Here is a 19150-nt window from a genome sequence, read left to right as displayed (position 1 = left end):
TTCATGGGTTCCATTGCTCCGGCCTTTTAATCTAATCTGTGGCCTCTTGTTCTCTGATTGGGGGCCTTTCTCTGAAAGCCCCGTGAAACACAGGTTTGCGAGCTGTGAAATATCGATACTTCAACAAATGGGTCCACGTTTGAACGCTGCAGGGGCATCTGGACCATTTAATATCTCACTAAGTACAAAGAGATGTTAAAAAAGAGGGAAAAAAAGGAAGAAAACAAATGTTCTCCTTTAACTCCAGGTTTCATAGATCTGAGAAGGTCCATTATGTATTCCTGAGATCATTAATTTCTTCCAAAAAAGATCTGCCTGGATGAGACTCTCATTCTGCATTCTGGAGGATCTCTCTCTTTTCCTCTCACCCTAGAAGTGCCAGTGCCTTGGGTGACACAGCCCTCATAATTCAGCTCTCTTGGGAGTGCATGACTATGAGATGCAGACACATATGGAGATTTGTCTTCTTTAGGATACACACTGGAGTCACTGGGAAGGAGTTGCTTATTGATGCTATGTTTGTTAAAAAAAACAAACAAGCAAACAAATGAAAAAACATACAGTGTAGTACGCAAAGTTTGCAAATAAACACTCAACTGTATGTTTACTAAATAATAAATCAACACCTTTTAGATTCATCTCTTGCCTCCTGACTGAGAACTTGTTCAAATGCTGCTCCATATCCAGATATCCCATAGCAAAAAAAATAATTCAATCAAAGGCTCGGAGTACATTTGCAGTGCTGCCGTCACCCGTCTGCCTCCAGACATTTCATGACTGCGGCATAAATATTTTTAATATCAACCACCTGGTAACGTTGAATAGTGTATTCAGAACCTGAGTTATTCAGACCATTCACTGAGTATCTATGGGCTCCAGTTCCTCGTCTCAGTCTGTCTCTGCTTCCCTGCTTGGTCGGTAATTAACAATTAGTGACCCATTTTGGTTTTATCTGTGGCTTGATATTACCAGAGGCACTAATCTCCCTTGCCAATTGCCATCCTGATAGAGTTTGATGATGGGGTGTTTGAAGACCTGATCAAAGCTCTCGGCCTTTGATGGACCCAAGAAGGCAAGAAACAAGGACCTCCTTCTCACCGTTAACGAACGAGGTCTTAACGTCACCTACTGTACATCCCTGGCACACGTGACAGCAGGACAAGCACACGTCTCATGACCCTAATATCGTTTCACGTTTTTTTGTGTGCACGTGTGTGAATGCCTATACGTGTGTACTGTGGGAACCGGTGGATGCGGAAAGCGGGACTTTAAAGAAAGGTCTTTCCATCACGACCTGCCAAGTCAAAGCAGCCAGGCGTGTTTGATCAGTGCCGTACGTGAATCGCCCACGGCGCTCGTCCTCCCGGCCCTGCAGTACCGCGCAATACCTGCGGGTGGCATCGCAGCTGAGCTAGACGGCAAAGGGAAGGTTGGCGCACCCGTACGCAAGACACGTACTCCCGGGGTGAACGTGGGGACACGGGTGGGTGGGGGGGAGGAGCTGGTGGGGGTGGGTGGGGCTCTTATATACGAGGGAGAACCGCTCCAGATGTGCGGCTCGACTCCCTTTTCTCAAACGGCTGCCTAATGGCTGTCTGTGTCTTCCTGAGCCCTGCTGAAATATTTACTCGCAGAAGCCATGTTTGGGTGCCCTCGGCAGGAGGGCGTCCCCGCGCCGGCGGGAGCTCGGCTGGTACTAATCGCTTTCCGATGATGGGTGAGGTCTGGTCCTCGTCCGCGCGGACGTCTCTTCATTAACCCTCCAGCAATCTGTCGGGAGCCTGCCTCTCATGCAGAAGGCAAGCCTCGCTCGATATGTCTAGTCCCGGAGGAGAGATGCGGGCCCTGGATCACGTTGGCTTTAACACGGAGCCCTGACTCTCACCCTATAACATAAGGAGAGAGTGCGGCGTGCTGAGAGAGCTGAATCCAGACCGCCTTCTCCGCTGCAGTGAAAAGTGCTATTGGCGAAATTGTCGCCAACTAATTATAGGCCAAATGTACTTTGTTAGTCTGGGAAAACTTAGCTTGCACAGTTGCTGTGTTTGCTAGAATCTCTCGCCAAGACCTAATGTTGGATGGAATGAACATGGGGAGGAGAGAGAGAGAGAGAGAGAGAGAGAGAGAGAGAGAGAGAGAGAGAGAGAGAGAGAGAGAGAGAGAGAATCAACAGAGAAGGAGGAGAAATGCACATGGAAAAATTGAGACAAGGTAGGAAGACAGAATGAAAGAGAGTGTGACAGAGAGAGAGACAGAGGGAGAGAGAGGGAGAGACAAGATGCAAAGTGCACAGACAGGAAACCACGGTGATGGACACAAGGTGAGACACGAGGCAAGGGGCAACAGAGTGGCAGAAAGACGGGAAGAGAGCAACAGGGAGAGAGAGTCACGATGAAATATAGCCATGGTGGGGGCAGTAAGGAGAGTGGCCCCAGGTGCTCACAGGTACTCTGACACACAGTATCCTAAAATGGCAGCAGGAAAGGGGCAGGGCACCTGCAGGCTTCCCTGGGTCTTAGTGCCTGTCCTCTGCCTCTCCTCCTCACAGTCGTTCCACACACAAACTTAGTGAAGCAAAAAAAACAGAAGAGAGGCCCTAAATTAACATAGAAATACATTCAATGGTACCTCCAGTCCTCTAGTACTGGGGTGTCTGATTTTATAAAGTCTCATTTTAAGAGGATGTCTCAAAGCTTCCCAATCTAGCTTAGATTGAATAGAATAGGCTGAGATGTAAATGAACCATTGCGTTCTGTGGGATACGTTGATATTAAACACCGCGTGGTTTGATTTTATACTGTTATGCCAGCCATATTATCCATATGTCCCCAGCAACCAGGAATAGTTACGTATCCGAGCGCTGGAAAAGTAATGAAGTCTTCTTCCCTCTCACTCACTGTCCAATCCTGCGAAATGCCAAAGGTGTTTTTTTTTTATGAAATGAGGAGACTTTGAATTACATTGCTGTCAAACAAGCCTAATAATAACAGATGGGCAATCTGAACCATTTGAAAGCAGACAGGAGCTAGCCCAGAGCAGTGTGTCTTTTATGACCATCATTAGACAGGTCTCAGCCATGTTTGCAAGGCTGACCATAGATACAACGACAAGAACTCATGACATGTAGTCCCCACAGGTTCTCAATGGCCTCCACCTGCAGGTTTAAGTGCTAAGTGTCACACGGTCTCATCACTCTCTATTTCTGTCTCCTCTCTCTCTCTCTCTCTCTCTCTCTGTCCTCATGTCCCTGTGGTGTTGGCTCTGGAGGACCAGCAGATGTAGAGGGCGTGGCTGGGCCAGGCCGTTAGCCCCGCCCATCGCCCCTTTCTGTCATCCCCTAACCAGGGAGCTTCGTTCGTCCCCTAACTAGGGAACCTCTTGCGTCCCCTAATTTATTTTTATTTATTTACTTGTTTATTTCTCTATTTTCACAATCATATGCTGGTTCAGGGAGATGTGGAGGGGTGAAGTGGGTCTTTTAAACTTAGAGAAAACATGCACTCTTGAAATTCCCCACACAATTAAGAGTCTAAATATTTAAGTGTGTGTGTGTGTGTGTGTGTGTGTGTGTGTGTGTGTGTGTGTGTGTGTGTGTGTGTGTGTGTGTGTGTGTGTGTGTGTGTGTGTGTGTGTGTGTGTGTGCTGTTATGGTGCACTGGTTTGCCAATACAATATAATGTGCCCTTCTCTCCAGGGAAGGTCTACACAGAGAAGGTCTACACAGGGTATGTCTACACAGAGGAGATGGTTCTAGATGGTTCTAATGCTTTTTAGATCATTTCAAGCTTCTTCACCATGAAGCCAGTTCATTTTAATTTATTAATGTTTCATTGCATTAAACAGTCTTTTAATATTAAGGCATTTTTTTTTGCATTTCTCATTCAGTTATGCAAATCTTTTCACAAACGTTCACTTATTCATAGTGCTGCTGTCCTTGTCGGAAGGTCAATTTATTGGTCAACACAGCCTGCTGAGACAGGCAGCGTAGTCCTATATCTAAATATATTAATGTCATACAGCGCTGCTACTGACAGCCTCCGAGCAGACACGCAGGCTTGACATGCCCTGGTACGCAGCCAGCTTGGACATTGTCCAGTTCTCTTCTTCAAACCACTTTATTCATCTGACTATTTGGTTTAGACGAGCGGCTTCCTATTGGATTAAAAACTGGTAATTGGAAGCTGGCCCCAGTGACTGAAGTTATATGAGTTTTTTTATTTTTTTTGCTTTGATGCGGAGTGTTATCTCTTTTGTGCCAGAGGGTGATGGGTAACGGATGCATTGGTTGGGGTGTCCACGGAGACGTGTCCTTCTAAACCGCCCTAGCTGTCTGTCCACGGCGGGGTCCTGCCTCCCCGTGATGGCTGGCGTACCGTCGTGCTCCGAGTTAGCACTTCCCTTCTTGCCCACCGCCAGCGCTCCAGCTAGCACTCAATAATTCATGTCCCTTCTTGCTGAACAGACTGCGGCCCCGCTGGGAGCGTGCGAGTCCTCTGCCCGTTTACCCCTTACACCAGGCCTACAGCCCAGACTCCTCCACCCCAGATGAATGCCCCGGGGGCTCATGCCCCATATGCCCCCCCCCCCCCCTCCCCCCTTCCACCCATCTGACCTGAAAGGACCCCGAGGCATCGCCAGCTAAGTCTGGACACTACTGCTCCTCTTCCTCAAGTGGAAGGAGGAAGGAGCGGCATTGAATATCGAGCAAACTGACGGCATCGGGTTTCGGCTTTCGTTCGACTTTTAAGACGGCTCAATAAAACAGAAGAGGAAGGGCACCTTCGATAAAGCGAATCCTATTCGTTAGCATGTGGGGTGGGCGGGAGTCGTTTGAACTCCCGCCGTGTCGTCTAGCATCTGTCACTCCGTTCCGATTCGCCCGCGATCGAGAAGATCGGCCACACCATTGGACCTCGCCAGCGCCCGCCGGCTACCAAAACCATTTTTGAATGTACGTATATCAGCGATAAACTTAAGATTATTCGCCAAGATCACTAAACTAACATGTTTTCAATGGTTAAGTCAATGAACTAACACATGATTATTAGGAACAGGAAGCACTAGCATCTCTGGGTAAGACTGCTTAGGTTGTTGTGATGTTTGTTGCCAGATGGTACAATGTGGCCCAGCATATGTGACACAAAACAAAGGCTTGTTTCACCATTCAATTGAATCCTCATTAAGATCCACTTTCCTAATTGTGTTTTTATCTGATATTTCAGCAGCTCACACTGTCTGCAACCGGGGAGCAATTATCCACCTCTCTGCTCTCCGCCGCGCGTGCAGAACTGGGCGGCGTCTGGCCTCTTGCACTTCCGCACGCTGCCGGAGAAGAGGGGCCGCCATTGGCTGTCTCTCCCCCCAGAGTCGACACACACCCGCAGCCCAGGTGTCGCGTGTGACGGGCGCTACTTCCGTCTCCCGGCCAGACCTTTGCTAGGATTAAGGGTGTAATTAGGTGACTCAACTTGGGTTCGGATGAGTCTTTGAAGAGGAGCAGTATATATTTTTTTAAAATCACTTGATCTTTCTATTTTTTAAGCTTGTAGTTTTTTTAATGTTTTTTTTTTTTTTTAGTTGTGCACGTCGTACATTTTTAACGTAACCTTTGATGCGTGGACTGGGTGATGCGTAGCCTGCGGAACATCAAAGGGGCTCTTCAGTCTTAAAACGAGTGGCCCGTAACGGAGGAATCGCTGCCGACATCAGGGGTACTCAGGAACACGGCCTCCGTGCAGGACGGACGTGCAGGACGGACGTGCAGGACGGACGTGCAGGACAGACGCGCAGGAAAAGAGCAGGGTGGGAGAAAAGGCAGCAGCTGCCATCGCACCGTTTCCCACAACATTTAAGAGTTTTACACTGTGTGTGTGTGTGGGGGGGGGGGGGGGGGGGGGGTAATGAGCACCTCCATTCTTGACCGATGCACTCCTCTCCCAGGGGACTATATTTAACATTTCACACATGTAAATTTCTGCTCTCACCTGTTTGACAGAGCGGCGGGGGGGTTGGGGGGGGGCACACGCTCCGGGGCGTCTTTCTCTTTTTGATCTGGCCAATTTACATTCTCATAACTCTGCGTGTGCGTGTGGTGACGTGCTGCACGTGGCAGGGCCTCGGCCATCTCCACTACACGCGTGACAGTAGTCATGCCTCCTTCCCTAAGACCGCCGTGACTAAGGATGCATAGATTTTTATAATTGAGGGTTCTAGCTTATGGCAATAACAGGAGCTGTTGGGTGAGAAAATGAATGCCAAAGTACCGTAGCTGTCAGACTATTCTGGCAATGCAGAGAGATTCTCTAATGATGTATACTGTACATCTGGGGTGGGTTTGTATTTGTGTGTGTGTGTGTGTGTACAGTGCATAAGATTTGTACTTGGCTATGTTGGTTATGTAGGTCTTGCATTTTTAATGAACTGATATGTCTTGACAAGCAAAACATTGCCGGTTTGGGCAAGAAAAAGTCCATAAAATGCAACTATACGCAACATGTGCGCTGCTCAGTGGTCCTGACCTCACGATGAAGGAAACCCCTCACACGCTGGTCCTGTGATTGATAGTTGTGAGGCTGCAATCTCGACTTCATGACAGGATAGTTTTGTTGCGTATACGTCATGGGCAGGAAGTGTACGTTTAATTTATTCAGAGTTTCATAAAGAACAATGTCTTGGCAGGTCTTCAAACTGTATCTGTCACTTCTGCACGGTGAGCAGTCCACCTGATCCAGGATTCTGCTGCTACCGTGCTCACATCCATAAAAATGCATTTATAAGTATATACGACACGTGTAAGTACGCCTGTTTCTCTGTGCACAACAGGGGGAAGTAGATGTTTGATTGAAAGGCTGTTAGGGACCAGTTCCTCTAGTTTCTGGACCATTCCAATCAGAGTCTCACAGACATTAAAAACCCTCACCCCACATTGACCCATCCAGTGCTCATCTCAGCCATGAGACCCTCTCCATATGGAGACCAGCAGACCTGGCCATCCGCTTTGAGCGGTGTGACTTTTTTGCACGGCCTCCTCCCTCTGTGCCCCGGCCATTTGTGGGCGGGACCGCCCTCCCCGTGCCCGCCCGGCCTCTCTGCGGGCCCAGCTGTGCCCTGACAAATGCCCTCAGGGAGGCGCCGGGGGCATAATGTGCCATCTTCCTAATTACGGCAGAGCTTGCGATGGTCTAGCGGGGACCTGGGCGTCCGCCTGAGACCCTCACCGCCTCCTGGCACGTGTGAAGAGAACGCGAGCTGTCCTCCAAACCCGAGCGCCAACCGTCGCTCCAAACGCTAACGGCTCCTCCCCCCGCCCCAACCTTTCTGGAATTTTCCGCATTTAATCTTCGGGTGAAAATGGAATCAGGAGTTAAATCGGTGTGATTAGAGTACGTGCGCCAGATTTCAAAGAGTGCTGGTTTGCTGTTGGTGAGGAGGAGGATTCTCAGGTGTGTCATTTGCTTTGAGATTTTCTTTCTTCCAACTGTATCCAAATGAACCCCTCGTCACCATGGAGAACTCGGTTAGACGCTGCTGATTTGTCCATCTTCCTTGGTAGGCCGGCTACAACGTACTGTGCATTAACACAAGCCTGTAATCAATATGCAATTCAGCCCAGCAGGCGTCCCGCCCCTTTCAGAGGACATTGTCCTTCATTGTGCTTTCAAAGTGCGTCTGGCTTATTTATTTATTTAGTGACTTAGTGATTATTCCTTATTTTGCTGATCTCAACAGTTGTTTTAACCCTTAATATTACAGTTCTAGAATTACAGTATATACTATTTCAGTATCCATAAATACTATATATAAATATACACACACACTTTTTATATTTATTTACAATATGTGTATATAAAATAAAATTATTTTATAAAATTAAATATATATATAACCATGTTTAGCTGTGGATTCTGAGCATGAAATGTTCTGTAATTACTGTCATGATTACTGTCATATGTTAAAGTTCACGGGTGTTTGTATGTGCCCTTTAAATGCAGCACGTTTCTACAGCTGATCAGCGTGCCTTGTGCTCACTGTAGACACTGAATGGATCAACCTTTTTTTTTCAGCTGGTAGAATTTGTGTTAAAATTGTGACTGATTTGAGAGGTCAGGTGACCGAGATGGATCTTACGGGAAGGGCCATGGACCTTGTCCCATACTGCTGCCCTGGCAACTGTTGCTATAGAGACGAACTCTGAAGATGTACACTTACAACAACAGATTTCACTTCCATCAGTTTTCTTTACTCCTTAAAAAATCACTTCACCGGAGAAAAAAAAAACTATAGATTAAGGGTGCTGGATGCTACTCACAGCGCATCCATTTCTGTCATTTTCATGTCAGGAGCACACTGAGAAATATAATGCACATAATAACGCATTTTATGATCAAGCTCTAAGCACCTCGCTGCATTAATGTTTTACACGAGCAACTTTTACATTTTTTATTGAATGTCACCACAGTGCCGCAGCCGTCTCCTGGTAGAGGCGATAGGCGTGCACGCCAAGGTCGTGTGGCCACGTTTTCTGTGGTCTCATCCAGTGCACCGAGTAACTCGAAAGGCACCACGTATCGACTGACAGGAAACGTGTCACAATGGGGCGACGGGGGTGTCTTACACACGTAGGGCACCTCCTCTAAAAGCCCCCACTGGCAAAGGGAGGATTCACAGGTGCCCATAATGGCCTCAGAAAAGTTGACTTCTCCCTCACATGCTCTCTCTGATAGGTCTATGGACACGTTTATTGATTTGTTTCAGACTGAGCTTTTCTGAAGAAATCCATTTGCCCTTTTCATTTTTTTCTATTGCAGTTCCTAGATTGACGTTCGTCAGACAGAGGCTTTACAGAGGGTCGACAATGAAAACGGAAAAAGAGAAAGAGAGATGAAGGCAATGTGAGAAAAAGAAGTGATTACTCCAGTCTAAGCAAAAACAATGAACTGTACAACTGTACATGCACTGTAAGCCCACATCAGGCTGATTAATGTCCGATTTCATAGGGTATCACCATACTTGTACATATTAGTGGAGCTTTGTGCTGATTGGCTAAGGCTGAGCTTGTCAGTTGCCAACTAGAAGTTAATTGGCTGATTAAAGCCACATTTCTCCAGCGACCAGGTCATCCTCGTGAGCCTTCTCATCAGCTAGCCCAGAGACGCAGCTTGTAGAGTTCCAGCGGAAATGCACGAGTGATTGCTGAGAAGCGTTTATGTTCACGATGATCTCCTTTTAAACAAGCACGAGCCAAATGTAGCTCACTACCTCAAAATCACGTATTGTACATGCACATCTAATCTGTCAATATGCAAAAGTGTGACGAGGAAAAAAAACGGGTTGCTGAGAAACAACCCTTTGTGTGTCTTTACAGTCATATTCATACACAGGCCACAGGCAAATGCCTTGGTTAATCCATTATCCCTGTACAAACCATATTGGGAATCATCTTAAAGTCTGTGGCATGATATGCAAATTGGTTCAAAATCTAGACAGGCACAGTCATTGGTCCTTTTGTTTGGTTTGAGACAGTGGATCTGCAGAACCGAGATGTTTGCGTCTGTAGCTCACTGTGTAGGAGTAATGGGACGAAATGTGTTGTGTGCCCCCCCCACCCCCCAACACACCCCCCCCCCCCCCCCCACACACACACACACACACACACACACACACACACACACACGCACACACACCCCTTCAGGCCAACCAGGTTTGTTCTGCACAATTCCGTTCAGAAGAGAAACACAATAAGAATAGGAACAATAAACCACAAATATAATGTGCTTCCAACACTAAAGGCTTGGGTCCTTAGAACGATTTTAATAAAAAGTAAGGAAGTGAGAGAGAGAGAGAGAGAGAGAGAGAGAGAGAGAGAGAGAGAGAGAGAGATTGTTGCAGCTCATATATGAGGCGAAGGCTGAAATGTTGTGTACAGTGCAATTACCAAACTGCAATGATTTTTCATGGATTGGGCGAATCTGGCTCTGTTGATTGCAACTTTTAATTTGAATCTGAAGGTGCAGTGTGTGTGGTTTGTCCACGTCAGAGTGGAAACATGACAGGAGCACAAGGGACAGGCACGTCTCACTGTGCCTTTGGGAAAGCAAACCGTAAAAATGGCCCTAGTGGAGATACACATTTAGGAGGGATAACAGATCGGGCTGTTGCAAACCTGACATAATGATTCAACGCAGAGACTAGCTTAAGGTGGCTGTCTGAAAATAAACAGAACCGCAAATAGGGGGAGAATTTTTTTTCCAAACTGACATCAACCAAAAAATAAATAAATCAATGAAATAAAATAAACAAGAAGGGGAAAAAAGAATGAATTTAATTAAAACTGACAGTCCTACTCTAGGCAACTTGTCTCGTTTTAAATGTTACAATTCACTGATGGTACACCAGCCTCACACCTGCAATCTGTAGTCACTTAAAAAGCACCACAGGGAAAATGAGCACCACAGATTTGATTGTGGAAGCTTGTGTGTGTATCTCTTCAGGCTGTTTTCTAAATGTGTCTGTCCTAAATAGTAAATTGATTGAGAGACTCGAGTTTCAGTGCATGAGGGGAAAGTATTATAATCTCTCTCCAGGGACTGTGTCACTTTGATGATTTAGGAAGAGTTTCAGTTGTCGCTGATAATTCCTGAGATAAACTGAGAATAGTCTGACCTCAGGTCTGTGTCTTCCAAACTTTTGCATGTTCTAATTATTGTGTGTGTTCCTCTAATCCTATATGGTAACCCTGTGGACTTTGTGTAATTCGGCATTTTGCAGGAAATCTACATGAATTCCAATTAAACATTTATTGAGTTTCAATAGCAACTGAGAAATTGTAAGCTAAAGGGTTAGATACTATTCTGGAACGGTGTAACAATGTTACTAGGGCTGCACAGGGTTATATGGTTGTTGAAATATTACATGAATTCACAGGTCACTTCCTGCTGGATGTGTGTGGGCAACTTGCACTCGCAGGACTAGAGACAGTGTTTCCCCATGGCAACACAAGACAAGACATTGGGTAAAACAGCTCTTGGGTCATAACTGCGCTCAGAACCCAGAGAGAGCTGGTGGGATATGTAGTTTTCTCATGCTCATCAGAAGAGGAACTCACTGGAGAGCAGAGCCGTTCTTTTTTGGGGATGAGAGGAGATTGTTTTCAGTGAAGCACTTCTAATATAGTTTCAGTCTAAGTTTAGGTTCAGTTCAGTAGTGAGAACACAGGAAGAGAGGAGCAGGGTAGACTTCTCCTGAAGATACCCCAAATCATCACTTGATAGACAAGCATGTAAATTCAGGGTGGGTGGGGGGGGGGGGGGGCAGTAAAAGAAATATAAAATGACAGCAAAAAGAAAGAAAGAAAAGAGAGCAAGATGAATCTCGCATTCCTGTCAACAGCAAAGTAAATCACAGCTTCTTAGAACCTGCGTGCTCGTGACTAGAATCAGATCAACTGCCTTTTGTATTTCAATAGTATGAGTGGTGCAGAAACAGAATTCTGCATGTAGTGTAGGGTGTAGTGCAGATGTGTGTGTGGCAGTGCTATTCTGAGACCAAATCACACAACATTTACAGCAACTGCACAAGTGGAACTGCTTACCACTGAAAACCACAAAATGTTTGAATATGTACTGGAAAATAACAGAAATTTGGCAGAAGATAGTGTATGGCAGCAGTTAGAGTTATCAGAACGGGCATTAAGTGAAGTTGCATGTGTAGTGGGTTGGCGCTTGTATTTCTAGTGAAATCAAAATGAGCAGCGTTAGAAGCATATGTTGTCTACGGTTATGTGCGTGGGCTGAGAATTGCCTCTCAGATTGCTGGAGTTAATCCGGGCTGAACTGCTTAATCAGAGACCAGAAGGAAAAAAAAAAGCTTGTAAACTTAAAATACGGCCGTGTTCGCCCTTAATCCACCCACACGGATTCAGCTCCAGCACCGTGAGAGCGTGTACCTATTAGAGCGCACGCGTGTCTGGATAAACGTGCGTGGATACGGCGGACGATCGCAACGCATCACAGTCTAGCTCACCGAAGAGCAAGGCCACGCCCCCCACCCCTCCCCCCAAACCAGATTCACCAAATCCGAACCAAAACCCATGCAAATTGATTTCAGAAAGAGTAAAACGGGCATCTGTGCATTTTTTCCCCCTTTTCCGTTTCACGCGGATGCGGAGCGAGCCGACGCCAGGTGTGAGGAGAGCAGGAGGCGCGTGCGGTCTTGGAGGATGAAAGCGCTCTGAGAAAGTCGCAAATGAACAGCGCGCGCGGCCGTGAATACCTCGAGCGGCCCTGATCAATGCAGCTCGCGCGAATGACCTGTTGGTATGAGCTGCGCCTCTGTTCTCTATACCTGTACATTAATTACTTTTCTCTCTCTCTTTTTTTTTTACACAAATTATCAACATGTTTTGTCCTGTTCTAAACCTGATGATCATTAAACATATTCACCTTTGCAGCTTCAGTAATTTGTGGAGAGCTACGCGTTGCACGTTAATACATATAATACATATAATACATATAACTCTAAGGTTAAAGAAACATTGATTTATTAAAGATGCACTGTTCTGGTAGCTACTTAAGTAAGTAGCTACCTACTTAAGTACCAAATTTGGTCTGACTGATGCCACGTAGGGTTTGAGACGCCCGTCTTTCATCAGTGATAGTGTTTTGACAGCAGGCTTGTTATTGGTAGGATGTTTTGGGTAGTAAACACCTCTCTACCCAGCAGTGACTCTGACACAAGTAATAACTCCTTCAGCATGTCTGTGCCTGATATGCTTATAGCAACCCTACCATGCCACTACCACATCAGTTCTCTGCTGTAAATGCCAAATAATATCAGGTCAGCGGTGGTCCTGTGGTCCGACCCTGACCGGTGATGAATGAAATAGAAGGCTGGCTTTCACACTGCAGCGCACGGCTTGCTCACAACTGTACACCTTTTAAAAAGCGACTGTGTGACAGTCCTACATAATAAACCTGTCAGTGAGCACAGGCTGAAGGCGAGCGGTTCTAATAAAGCGTAGGGCTCTGAGTATTCTTTGTTGGCGTGTGATTCTGCAGAGCGGAGCTGTAATGACGAGATGACGCGTGGTGGTGGTACGGAGATGATGCCCCCCCCCCCCCCCCCCCCGACAAATCTTTAGGTCTTTGCTCTGAAGCACAAGTTTCCACCAGTGCATAAGCCCCTCTCTCTCTCTCTCTCTCTCTCTCTCCTTTCTCTCTCTCTCTCTCTCTCTCACACACACACACACGCACAAATATATAGATTTTTTTTTCCAATCTGCCACACATGGCATTGTTGACTGACTGACTGGTTCCCTGGAGTTCTCTGTTGAAGGAGAACTCTAAGTGCTCATCTGGGTAGATTCCTGACCTGCTGATATGTCATTTCATGGCAGGCCTATATCTCGCCTCCTAATGAGAGCACAACCATCCACACGGATGGCACATGACACAGCTGCGATTTAAACCGCCGCATCTCTAAGTGTGCCACTCGGGGGCCGTATCTAGACAAGGCTGAGTGTGAACACACACAAATGAATGCACAATGCCCCCCCCCCCCCCCCCCCCCCCCAAACATACAGACTCACCCAGCACCAGGTATCTAGACCTTCTACTTAAGCCCTCTGATGGGAGCGTAATTGCAGAGACCCACTTGATGAGACACAGTCTGAAACACCAGTCAGTGGCGCTCAAGCCGTCTCTGCCGGGCCGAGTCATTTATGCAAACCTGCTGGGGCCTCTGCTCCAATCACAGCTGTAGATACGTCGCCTATTAATGTTAGCCATCAAGGAGCTCAGTGGCTTCCTCTCCACCAACGCTGGCCTGTCACAAACATTCCCTTGATGAGACACAGTCTGAAACACCAGTCAGTGGCGCTCAAGCCGTCTCTGCCAGGCCGAGTCATTTATGCAAACCTGCTGGGGCCTCTGCTCCAATCACAGCTGTAGATACGTCGCCTATTAGTGTTAGCCATCAAGGAGCTCAGTGGCTTCCTCTCCACCAACGCTGGCCTGTCACAAACATTCCCAGTTCAGATCAGCGAGTCAGACAGGGCTGCCACCCCCTCTACCCCCTCTGCCACCCCCTCTACCCCCTCTGCCACCCCCTCTATCCCCCCCCTGCCACCCCTCTACCCCCTCTGCCACCCCCTCTATCCCCTCTGCCACCCCCTCTATCCCCTCTGCCACCCCTCTATCCCCTCTGCCACCCCTCTACCCCCCTCTGCCACCCCCTCTACCCCCCCTCTGCCACCCCCTCTATCCCCCCCTGCCACCCCCTCTACCCTCTCTGCCACCCCCTCTATCCCCTCTGCCACCCCCCTCTACCCCCTCTGCCACCCCCTCTACCCCCCTCTGCCACCCCCTCTACCCCCCTCTGCCACCCCCTCTATCCCCCCCTGCCACCCCCTCTACCCCCCTCTACCACCCCTCTATCCCCTCTGCCACCCCCTCTACCCCCTCTGCCACCCCCTCTATCCCCTCTGCCACCCCCTCTACCCCCCCTCTGCCACCCCCTCTACCACCCCTCTATCCCCCCCCTGCCACCCCTCTATCCCCTCTGCCACCCCCTCTACCCCCTCTGCCACCCCCTCTATCCCCCCCTGCCACCCCTCTATCCCCTCTGCCACCCCCTCTACCCCCTCTACCACCCCTCTATCCCCCCCTGCCACCCCTCTATCCCCTCTGCCACCCCCTCTACCCCCTCTACCACCCCTCTATCCCCCCCTGCCACCCCTCTACCCCCCTCTACCACCCCTCTATCCCCCCCTGCCACCCCTCTATCCCCTCTGCCACCCCCTCTACCCCCCTCTGCCACCCCCTCTATCCCCTCTGCCACCCCTCTATCCCCTCTACCACCCCTCTATCCCCTCTGCCACCCCCTCTATCCCCTCTGCCACCCCTCTACCCCCTCTGCCACCCCCTCTATCCCCTCTGCCACCCCCTCTACCCCCTCTGCCACCCCCTCTATCCCCCCCCCTCTACCCCCTCTACCACCCCTCTATCCCCCCCTGCCACCCCTCTATCCCCTCTGCCACCCCCTCTACCCCCTCTGCCACCCCCTCTATCCCCTCTGCCACCCCTCTATCCCCTCTGCCACCCCTCTACCCCCTCTGCCACCCCCCCTCTGCCACCCCCTCTATCCCCTCTGCCACCCCCTCTACCCCCTCTGCCACCCCTCTATCCCCTCTACCACCCCTCTATCCCCTCTGCCACCCCCTCTACCCCCCTCTGCCACTCCTCTACCCCCTCTGCCACCCCCTCTACCCCCTCTGCCACCCCTCTATCCCCTCTGCCACCCCCTCTACCCCCTCTGCCACCCCCTCTACCCCCTCTGCTACCCCTCTATCCCCCCCTGCCACCCCCTCTACCTCCTCTGCCACCCCCTCTATCCCCTCTGCCACCCCCTCTACCACCCCTCTATCCCCCCCTGCCACCCCTCTATCCCCTCTGCCACCCCCTCTACCCCCTCTGCCACCCCCTCTATCCCCTCTGCCACCCCTCTATCCCCCCCTGCCACCCCTCTATCCCCTCTGCCACCCCCTCTACCCCCTCTGCCACCCCCTCTATCCCCTCTGCCACCCCTCTATCCCCTCTGCCACCCCTCTACCCCCTCTGCCACCCCCCCTCTGCCACCCCCTCTATCCCCTCTGCCACCCCCTCTACCCCCTCTGCCACCCCTCTATCCCCTCTACCACCCCTCTATCCCCTCTGCCACCCCCTCTACCCCCTCTGCCACCCCTCTACCCCCTCTGCCACCCCCTCTACCCCCTCTGCCACCCCTCTATCCCCTCTGCCACCCCCTCTACCCCCTCTGCCACCCCCTCTACCCCCTCTGCTACCCCTCTATCCCCCCCTGCCACCCCCTCTACCTCCTCTGCCACCCCCTCTATCCCCTCTGCCACCCCCTCTACCACCCCTCTATCCCCCCCTGCCACCCCTCTATCCCCTCTGCCACCCCCTCTACCCCCTCTGCCACCCCCTCTATCCCCTCTGCCACCCCTCTATCCCCTCTACCACCCCTCTATCCCCTCTGCCACCCCCTCTATCCCCTCTGCCACCCCTCTACCCCCTCTGCCACCCCCTCTATCCCCTCTGCCACCCCCTCTACCCCCTCTGCCACCCCCTCTATCCCCCCCCCTCTACCCCCTCTACCACCCCTCTATCCCCCCCTGCCACCCCTCTATCCCCTCTGCCACCCCCTCTACCCCCTCTGCCACCCCCTCTATCCCCTCTGCCACCCCTCTATCCCCTCTGCCACCCCTCTACCCCCCTCTGCCACCCCCCCTCTGCCACCCCCTCTATCCCCTCTGCCACCCCCTCTACCCCCTCTGCCACCCCTCTATCCCCTCTACCACCCCTCTATCCCCTCTGCCACCCCCTCTATCCCCTCTGCCACCCCCTCTATCCCCTCTGCCACCCCTCTACCCCCTCTGCCACCCCCTCTATCCCCTCTGCCACCCCCTCTATCCCTTCTGCCACCCCCTCTACCCCCTCTGCCACCCCTCTATCCCCCCCTGCCACCCCCTCTACCCCCTCTGCCACCCCTCTACCCCCTCTGCCACCCCCTCTACCCCCTCTGCCACCCCTCTATCCCCTCTGCCACCCCCTCTACCCCCCTCTGCCACCCCCTCTACCCCCTCTGCTACCCCTCTATCCCCCCCTGCCACCCCCTCTACCTCCTCTGCCACCCCCTCTATCCCCTCTGCCACCCCCTCTACCCCCTCTGCCACCCCCTCTACCCCCTCTGCTACCCCTCTATCCCCCTCTGCTACCCCTCTATCCCCCCTGCCACCCCTCTACCCCCTCTGCCACCCCCTCTACCCCCTCTGCCACCCCCTCTACCCCCTCTGCCACCCCCTCTATCCCCCCCTGCCACCCCTCTATCCCCCCTGCCACCCCTCTATCCCCTCTGCCACCCCTCTACCCCCTCTGCCACCCCCTCTATCCCCCTCTGCCACCCCTCTATCCCCCCTGCCACCCCCTCTACCCCCCTCTGCCACCCCTCTATCCCCTCTGCCACCCCCTCTATCCCCTCTGCCACCCCCTCTATCCCCTCTGCCACCCCCTCTATCCCCCTCTGCCACCCCCTCTATCCCCTCTGCCACCCCTCTACCCCCTCTGCCACCCCCTCTATCCCCCTCTGCCACCCCCTCTATCCCCCTCTGCCACCCCTCTATCCCCCCTGCCACCCCCTCTACCCCCTCTGCCACCCCTCTATCCCCTCTGCCACCCCCTCTACCCCCTCTGCCACCCCCTCTATCCCCTCTGCCACCCCCTCTATCCCCTCTGCCACCCCCTCTATCCCCCCTGCCACCCCCTCTACCCCCTCTGCCACCCCCTCTACCCCCTCTGCTACCCCTCTACCCCCTCCTGCCACCCCCGGTGCACTGTAGAGAGAGTAGCGACTGCAGCAGTGCTAACAACCTCCCGGAACTTCGGATCAATTTGATCTCCACTTTGCTTTTGTCCGGGTGAGCAGGACACACACTTCCAGACGGATGAGGGAGGAACGGGGAGGGAGGACTCCAAGCTTAATGGATGATGTGAACTGACAGAATAAAAAAAACATCACAGTGAAGTTAAGGAGCAGATTCATTCATGTTTTGACCTGTACTGTTTTGACGTTGGTGATTTGCTCATTGAAACATAAATGTTTTAAAAGGCAGGTTTTGCATAGAAAGAAATACGGTGTTGGCTTGGTGTTATAGTGATTAATAGAAACATAGTACTTACGGGAAACACAAACACCAGCATTTGCATTTCCATGACACGCGGAGGAGTGGGCGTGACTGAGGGGAATGAGAGAGCCAATCGCATCCCTGACATTTTGCGAGCACCTCATCACCTGATTTGTGAGCACTCTAAATGCAGAGCCTCTTGACATCTCAGCTAGCTCATATTCACCTCTTCCAGTAAGACACGGCAGAAATGGTAACCGCCCCCACTCCCCCTCTGATGGGGACATCTAGGGGTCAAAGGACACTGCAAAGGGAAATTCAAACCACAAGACAGTGTGGTGGACAATGACACTTTGAGCTGACTGATAATGATGGGTTCTCCCTCTCTCTCTCTCTCTCTCTCTCTCTCTCTCTCCCTCCCCCCACAGCTGTGGGTTTTTTTGTTGGTGGTGACTGTCGGCATGACGTCAGCCTCTGGTCAGGACACTCAGAGTTCCCCCATGAACTACCGAGGAAAGGGGATTGCTGGAAGCTGACCTCTGACCCCTTGCCAGATGCACTACGGTGACTGTGATAACCCCGAGTAGAGCGTCCAGAGGTCACGGAGTTGCAGGGAATCAGGAAGATCAGCTTCCCCCTCGTCTGTGACACAGGTCAAGCTTCTGCGGTACCTGTTGCTGGACTGGCATGAATAAATGCTACACATGATGTATCTGTGTGCGAAATTAGCAGGCTGTCAGTGAGACACGCGAGCGCTGTGGGTTTTGGCTGATGCTAACGATAAGGGTCCTTACTCTGTCACTCACTCACCTGATTCCACGCTATCGGCTAAACGCGAGCTTTTGCCGGCATCTTTCACGTAAGCGGCTCACTGCAAATCTGTCAAGATCATTGTTTCGCCAGCCGGCATTAGAACAGAACATAATCTCACTTCATCTCCTCGCGGGTTTCTCTCATTCGGCTCCCTCTCTTTTGTCTCCGTGTGTCAACAGAATGAGCAGGCTGAGATAATATGGATGAGATGTCAAGATTACATCCTTAAGTGTAATTTTACAGAGGCACTGACCAAGCACATCAGCCTGGCAATGTGTGTGTGTGTGTGTGTCCACATGTGTTTTACTGGCAGATCTCAATGATACTGTCAGAAGACAAGGTCTTCAATCCTCTCCTCTGCCATGCTGTATTGCCATGGGAACACACATTGGTGGACAGGGGCTCTTATTATTTCCTTGAAAAACTAAGAAAAAGAAAAGCCAGAGTTAGCTTTAGTTTCTGAACAAAGACCTTTATTTGCTGTCTTGCTCTCGCTGGAAGGACATAAGCTTCCGTACTCTGAGCTCCATCGCGGTACCTGTCTGAGCGATTGTTATCGGGTCTTTTAACAACAACACCAGGACTCTATATGTCTGCCCCAGAGGCGCAGATGGCACTGGGGACGGGGGGGACATGTCCCCTCCAGATTTATATTGACCC

Source organism: Brachyhypopomus gauderio, chromosome 11 (assembly GCF_052324685.1).
Source record: "Brachyhypopomus gauderio isolate BG-103 chromosome 11, BGAUD_0.2, whole genome shotgun sequence".
NCBI lineage: Eukaryota > Metazoa > Chordata > Actinopteri > Gymnotiformes > Hypopomidae > Brachyhypopomus > Brachyhypopomus gauderio.
The sequence above is the reverse complement of the archived record's forward strand: the minus strand, read 5'-3'. Positions refer to the sequence as shown.